The following is a 6,014-nucleotide window of genomic DNA, read 5'->3' as shown; positions in this document are numbered from 1 at the left end:
TCTGCAGTTATTCTAATATTCTTGCCCTTGTAGGTGATGGTTTTCTTTCATCTGGCTGCTTTCAGAATTTTCTCCTTCATATTAACTTTAGTGAAATTGGTTATGATGTGTCTGGGGGATGTCTTATTTGGATTGAGTCATGCTGGAGTTCTGAAACTGTCTGCTATCTAAATTTCAGAATCTCTTGGCATGTCTGGAAAGTTCTCATTCATAATTTCATGGAGAAGAGACTCTGTGCCTTGTGAAGCCACTTCGTCACTTTCGGGGATCCCTATAAGATGAATATTGGTTTTCTTTTAATTATCCCAGAGCTCTCTGAGAGAGTGATCTGTTTTTGCCCTCCATTTCTCTTCCTCTTTGAGAGTTTGGGAACATTCAAAAGCTTTGTCTTCAATGTCAGAAATTCTTTCTTCTGCTTGCTCCATTCTGTTACTGAGGAATTCTACTGTGTTTCTCAGATCTTTGAGGGTTGCAACTTCTCGTCTCAATGTGTCAAAATCTTTGGTCATTTGGTCTTTGAATTCGTTAAATTCTTGAGATATCTTTTGGATTACTGCTTGGAATTCTAATTCAATCTTATTTGCTATCCAGGATCTGAATTTGATTTCTGACATCTCAGCTATTTGTTTGTGCATGGGATCTTGTGCTGTGTCTGCCCCATTGATCCTTCTGGAGTTGATCTACTCTGGTTATTCATATTGCCAGAGTTTTTCTGTTGATTTCGCCTCATGATTGTTTTTCACCATTGCCTCTGGCCGTCCTCAGAGCTGGGGAGGTGTCTCTCCCAGATTAGACCCCAGCGGGATCACTCTATTGTTGCTGCATGTTTGTAGGTGACCTTGTGTAGTTCCTCTGGGGCTGCCTCAAGCCAGGGAGTTCTGGTTGTGGAAACAGCTCTGGAGTGTGACACACTCGGATCCAGCAACAGAGCGGGAGGTGGTGCACACAGTTCTGGGAGTGCCTGGCACCCAGTGACTATGGCACAGAGAGCCCAAGGCTCCAGCAATCCCTGGCCAGGAGAAGGGCTCTGCAAAGAGGCAGGGAGAGCTCCAGAGGGCACGTGGCTACAAGAGTCTTTGTCCAGATGAGCAGGCCTGTGTGGAGGGAGGGAGGTTACAGGAGGGAGGACACAGGGTTGCGTGGCTCCTGCAGTTCCTGGTCAGGGCATGCGGAGACCCAGCGGGCGCAGGGCGCAGGTCAGGGGTCATGGCGCAGCTCTTATGGAGGTTCGGGCAGTGCCAAGCCCAGGAGTTTGAGGTTGCTATGAGCTGTGATGCCACGGCACTCTACCCAGGGCAATAGCCCGAGGCTCCAGTGTGCCAAATCCAGTCTCACTCTGCCCCTGAGGGTTAAGGCTGTAAGGCAGCTCAATCCCCGCCTTTAGGCTGCTCAGTAACTAGGTTACTAGCTCCCGCCCAATCCTTGCTCTGCGACCATGAGGGAAGGACTTGCTGGGGCAGTTCTCTCACAATGGCTCCCTGCGGCCCACAGCCAAACACTATTAGCTCCGTCCGGCTCAGTGGCTCAGTCTGGGGCCCTAGACAATGACCAAAGTTCTCCACACTCCTGCTCAAGCTCTCCCCAAGGCAGTTCAACTGAGTGCCAAGTCCAAAAACACCAAAACAGTTCACAGGTAAGGCCTTTCCAGTTTGTAGTCTCACTGCTGCTTGTACTTACAGCTGATGGCGGGATTAGGTCAATTGAACACACGCAACCACTTGCCAGTTTTCCCCTGTTTTTGTCCTCCTCTTGGGGTCCAGAAGTCCCTTGCTGACTCCCTGTATCCTCAAAGGGATGATTATAGGCAGATCCCACCAGCCAAAGATCCCTGGAGTCTTATCTCCCCAGACTCACCATGCCCTGTTGCAGGGAACCTGTTACTCGGCCGCCATCTTGGATTGTTCTCAGAATCATACATATATTTAAGGGAAAAGAAGAAAAAGCAAAAAAGTAGGAAAAACCTACTTGAGGGAATAATGGAGGAAAATGTCTCTGGTCTTGTTAGGGACTTATACATCCAGATACAAGAAGGTTGATGAATTCCTGGAAAATTCATTGCAAATAGAACATCACCAAGGCATACAGCCATTGATCTGACCAAAATTAAAGTGAAGGAAGATAAAATGCTGCAAGCTTCCAGATGAAAATATCAAGTAACTTACAGAAGAAAACCCATCAGACTACCAGCACATGTCTCAACAGAAACTTTATAAGCCAGAAGAAATTGGGGTCCCATCTTAGTCTTCTTGAACAGTATAACTCTCAGCCAAGTATTTTCTACACTGCAAAACTAAATTGTCTAAATGAATTAGAAATAAAATCTTTCCCATAAAAGTAAAGACTAAGGACTTTGCCACCCCTAGGCCTTCCATATAAGAAAACCTCAAAAGGCGGCGCCTGTGGCTCAGTGAGTAGGGCGCCGGCCCCATATGCCGAGGGTGGCGGGTTCAGACCCAGCCCCAGCCAAACTGCAACAAAAAAATAGCTGGGTGCTGTGGCGGGCGCCCCAGCCAAACTGCAACAAAAAAATAGCTGGGTGCTGTGGCGGGCGCCTGTAATCCCAGCTACTCGGGAGGCTGAGGCAAGAGAATCGCTTAAGCCCAGGAGCTGGAGGTTGCTGTGAGCTATGTGATGCCATGGCACTCTACCAAGGGCCATAAAGTGAGACTCTGTCTCTACAAAAAAAAAAAAAAAGAAAAGAAAAGAAAACCTCAAAAGTGCCCAGAAAGAACAGTTGATACCAGTATAAAAACACTCAAAGGTAAAAACTCACAGTTCTTATAAAACAGTAATACAAGGAAAAATACAAAGCAACTAGGTGACAAAAACATGATCACTAGAAGATCATCTCACTTATTAATATTAACATTGAATGTAAAGATTCTAAATGTCCCACTTAAAAGATATAGATTGTCAAAATACATTGAATAAAACAAAACACAAGTATCTGCTGACCCTAAGTAACCCATTTAACTCATAAAAAGTCACACAGACTCTCTCAAATATTCTACACAAATGGAAACTAAAAGCTAGCAAGAATAGCTATTCTTATATCAGATAAAACAGATTTTAAATCAACAATTTAAAAAAGCCATTATATAATGATAAAGAGATCAACTCAACAAACAGATATAATAATCCTAAATATATAAGCACATAGCATCAAAGCTTCCAAATTCATAAAACAACTACTACTAGACCTAAGAAATGAAATAAACAGCAACATAATAATAGTGGGGGACTTCAACACTCCAGAAGAACTAGACAGATCATCAAGACAGAAAATCAAGAAGCCCTGAACTTAAATGGGACCCTGGAACAAATGGACCTAACAGACACTTACAGAACAATCTACCCAAAGATGTAGAATGTACATTCTTCTCATCAGTACATGAAACATTTCCTGTGAGACAGAGTCTCACTTTGTCTCCCTCGGTAGAATGCTGTGGCATCATAGCTCACAGCAACATTGAACTCCTGGGCTTAAGTGATCCTCTTGCCTCAGCCTCAAAAGTAGCTGGAACTACAAGCACCTGCCACAACATCTGAGCTCACGAGTTTGAGACCAGCCAGAGTAAGAGAAAAAAACCTCTCTCTAAAAAATAGTCAAAGCAAATTTTTAAAAATAAAAGCTATACCATGTATCTATAAAATCTAGATATCAATTCTAGGAGGAACTCTCAAAACTATACAAAGATGTGGAAATTAAACACCTGCTGCTGAGCGATCTTTGGATCAATGACAAAATCGAGATGAAAATCAAAAAACTGTTTGAATTGAATGACACTCTGGGATATAGAAAAGTATTGCTAACAGGGAAGTTCACAACATTAAATGCCTACCTCCTAAAGACCACAAATTAGCAACCTAGTGAGACACCTCAGGCAACTAGAAAAACAAGAACAAACCAAACCCAAAGCTAGAAGAAAACAAGAAATAACAAAGATCAGAGAACTAAATGAAATTGAAACAAAAATAATACAAAGGATCAATAAAACAAAAAGTTAATTCATTGACACGATAAACAAAATTGACAAACCACTGGCTAGACTAACCAAGAGAAAAAGAGAAAGAATTCAAATGAACTAAATCAGAAATTAAAAAGGAGACATTATAACTGATATCACAGAAATACAACAGATCATCTGAGACTACTACAACCACCTCTATGCACACAAACTAAAAAATCTAGAGGAAATAGTTAAGTTTTGGGGAACATACAACCTCTCAAGCTTGAATCAGAAAGAATTAGAAATCCAAAACAGTCTAGTAACAAGTAACAAGAGGCAGTACCTGTGGCTCAGTCGGTAAGGAGCCGGCCCCATATACCAAGGGTGGCAGGTTCAAACCTGGCCCCGGCGAACTGCAACAACAACAAAAAAAGAAAGCCAGGCGTTGTGGCAGGCACCTGTAGTCCCAGCTACTCGGGAGGCTGAGGCAAGAGAATCGCTTAAGCCCAGGAGTTGGAGGTTGCTGTGAGCTGTGTGATGCCATGGCACTCTACGGAGGGCCATAAAGTGAAACTCTGTCTCTACAAAAAAAAAAAAACAAGTAACAAGATTGAATCAGTAATAAAAAAAAACCTTCCAACAAAAAATAGCCCAAGATCAGATGGATTCACACATGAATTCTACCAGACCTACAAAGAATAACTTGCATCTATGTGACTGAAACTCTTTCATGACATTGAGAAGGAGGAAAATCCTCGCTAATTCATTCTCTGAAGCCAGTATCACCCTGATACCAAAGCCAGGAAAGAACATAACAAAAAAAGAAAATTATATGCCAATACCCTTCATAAATATAGATGCAAAAATCCTCAACAGCCTTTCGGTGCCGCTCAGGGAGGGCCCATACGGCGTTGTTCTGGATTCCCACCATAACTTAAAGGGAAATTTTCACAATGTCTAGAGCCCTTGGTGTCCTGCAAATGAAGGAGGAGGATGTCCTCAAATTCCTTGCAGCAGGAACCCACTTAGGTGGCACCAATCTTGACTTCCAAATGGAACAGTACATCTACAAAAGGAAAAGTGATGGTATCTACATCATAAATCTGAAGAGGACCTGGGAAAAACTTCTGTTGGCAGCTAGGGCCATTGTTGCCATTGAAAACCCTGCTGATGTCAGTGTCATATCCTCGAGGAATACTGGCCAGCAAGCTGTGCTGAAGTTTGCTGCTGCCACTGGAGCCACTCCTATTGCAGGCTGCTTCACTCCTGGAACCTTCACTAACCAGATACAGGCAGCCTTCTGGGAGCCTCGTCTTCTAGTGGTTACTGATCCCAGGGCTGACCACCAACCTCTCACAGAGGCATCTTATGTTAACCTGCCTACCATTGCTCTGTGTAACACAGATTCTCCTCTGCATTATATGGACATTGCCATCCCTTGCAACAACAAGGGAGCTCACTCAGTAGGTTTGAAGTGGTGGATGCTGGCCCAGGAAGTTCTCGGCATGCGTGGCACCATCTCCCGTGAACATCTGTGGGAGGTCATACCAGATCTCTATTTCTACAGAGATCCTGAATAGATTGAAAAGGAAGAGCAGGCTGCTGCTGAGAAAGCTGTGACCAAGGAAGAATTTCAGGGTGAATAGACTAATCCAGCTCCTGAGTTTACTGCTACGCAACCAGAGGTTGCAGACTGGTCAGAAGGCTGCAAGTGTCCTCTGTGCCTATTCAGCAGTTCCCCACAGAAGACTGGAGTGCCCAGCCCGCCACTGAAGACTGGTCTGCAGCTCCCACTGCCAAGGCCACTGAATGGGTAGGAACAAGCACAGAGTGGTCTTAAGCTGTTCTTCCACAAGCTCTTAAACAAGATGGAAATAAAGGAGGAAAATTAAAAAAAAAATCCTCAACAAAATGCTGTACTGGTAAACAGAATTCAACAGCACATCAAAAAAAATAATTAATCACAATCAAGTGGGTTTGGTCCCAGGGGCGGAAGGATGATCAATATACAAAAATCAATAAATGTGATTTACCATCTAAATAGAATTAAAATCTAAAACCATA

The 6,014-nt window shown here is 43.4% G+C and overlaps 1 pseudogene across 1 annotated transcript; it reads left to right on the top strand.

Moving 5' to 3' along the window:
- The first annotated feature begins 4,853 nt into the window (after positions 1-4,853).
- LOC128591929 (40S ribosomal protein SA-like) lies at positions 4,854-5,790 on the top strand (annotated as a pseudogene). The gene has a single exon (XR_008381707.1). The product of XR_008381707.1 is annotated as a 40S ribosomal protein SA-like (transcript).
- Positions 5,791-6,014: the final 224 nt, after the last annotated feature.

The sequence above is a fragment of the Nycticebus coucang genome, chromosome 8 (assembly GCF_027406575.1).
Source record: "Nycticebus coucang isolate mNycCou1 chromosome 8, mNycCou1.pri, whole genome shotgun sequence".
NCBI classification, from domain to species: Eukaryota; Metazoa; Chordata; class Mammalia; order Primates; family Lorisidae; genus Nycticebus; species Nycticebus coucang.
Note: the sequence above shows the minus strand (reverse complement) of the source record. Positions and strands in the feature narration are given on the sequence as shown.